We start from the raw sequence: 1428 nt of genomic DNA, 5'->3' as shown, positions 1-1428 counted from the left end.
TTTTCCTTCCACTGACCATAGATAGTGGGTATTTTTTCCCCTCACTGACCACAGATATCGGTATTTTTCTTTCCCCCACTGACCACAGATATCGGGTATTTTTTTCCCCCCCCACTGACCACAGATAGCGGATATTTTTTCCCCCCATTGGCCACAGATAGTGAGCATTTTTTCCCCCCACTGAACACAGATAGTGGATATTTTTTCCACCCTCACTGATCATAGATAGCGGACATTCCTTTTTTTAACTAGTTAGTCCTGAGGACCAAGATCCAGAGGAACTACAAGCAACAGCCGGCTGCGGTTTCTCACTTTATAATCTAGATCCTTAAGGTCTCCGAGCCTGGCCAGCGAGCGTGAGCAGGTTATAGTCAAGAACTAGGCCTCGCCACAACAGTGCCCCGCTGGATGGGGACGAGCCTGCGTGGACAGTCTCGCTGGGACGCATCGACCTGGAACACCCGGAGTCGTAGCTTCCCCTTGGCTGACCACACCCCCATCCCGGGTGGGAGGTGATCTTTTTTCGGAGTGGCGCCCACCTGGTACCATGATATAGTGAGTAAAATTGTCCCCCCAAACACCCTTGGCGGGCGCGGGGCGGGCCCCTCCCTGGAATGGTCAGACCTTAGGGGCTCCCTCGGTTCCCTGGCACCCCGGAGGACTAATCTGGTGTACCCCTTGGCATTCCCCTACCCCTAGCAGGTTTTTGGGGGTGGATTGTCCGGGGTGGGTCCCTGACTAGGAACCTTTAGATGCCTATTGTTCTGGGACCCCTTTGGGGGGTCCTGGGGACCACATGGTGCACCGTGGGGGCCGCCATTTTGCTGTGGTTCATGATCTCTGTGTTCCCAGTAGTTTGCACAGGCAGCCATTTTCTATACTTCCCCATTAAGAATGTATGAGCGGCCATTTTCTTGAGGTCCGTGGGATGGACAGGCATGTGGCATGGCTTATAATGATAGAGGCAGAGCTGCTTCCTCTTCCTGTGCAGACAGTGTTCGTTTCGTTTTTACACTGATCAGGCTGGATGCTTCTTTGTGGTCTGGTAACGTTCCTGGTTTTCCCTGTGTTTTTTTCCTTTTCTGCTCTGCTATTATACATAATAATCAGGGATTGTGAATCCGCAGCAATATCGGTGGGACCGCGTTTTTCGTAGTCTTAAAGGGACTTTACACAATTTTTTTTTTTTTATTTCAGCAATGGAGTCCCAGGATAAAAATTCACCTGCAGACCCCCTGGAAGCGACTGCGGGACCCTCCGTTTCACAATCGCAGCCATAAATTGCTGTTTTTTTGCAAAGCCTGATGTCAAAAGTGGATTTTGTCTTTTCTGGTGCTGCCAGCCGCAAACGCCCTCCACCCTAACCTTCATCGGCAGGTTCTTCAGACTCTGAGATAGATATGGTTGCCGCGGTCGCAGACCACCTTG

The sequence above is a fragment of the Pelophylax lessonae genome (assembly GCF_965119305.1).
Source record: "Pelophylax lessonae genome assembly, chromosome: 7".
Taxonomy (NCBI): Eukaryota; Metazoa; Chordata; class Amphibia; order Anura; family Ranidae; genus Pelophylax; species Pelophylax lessonae.
This window is presented reverse-complemented; position numbering follows the sequence as displayed.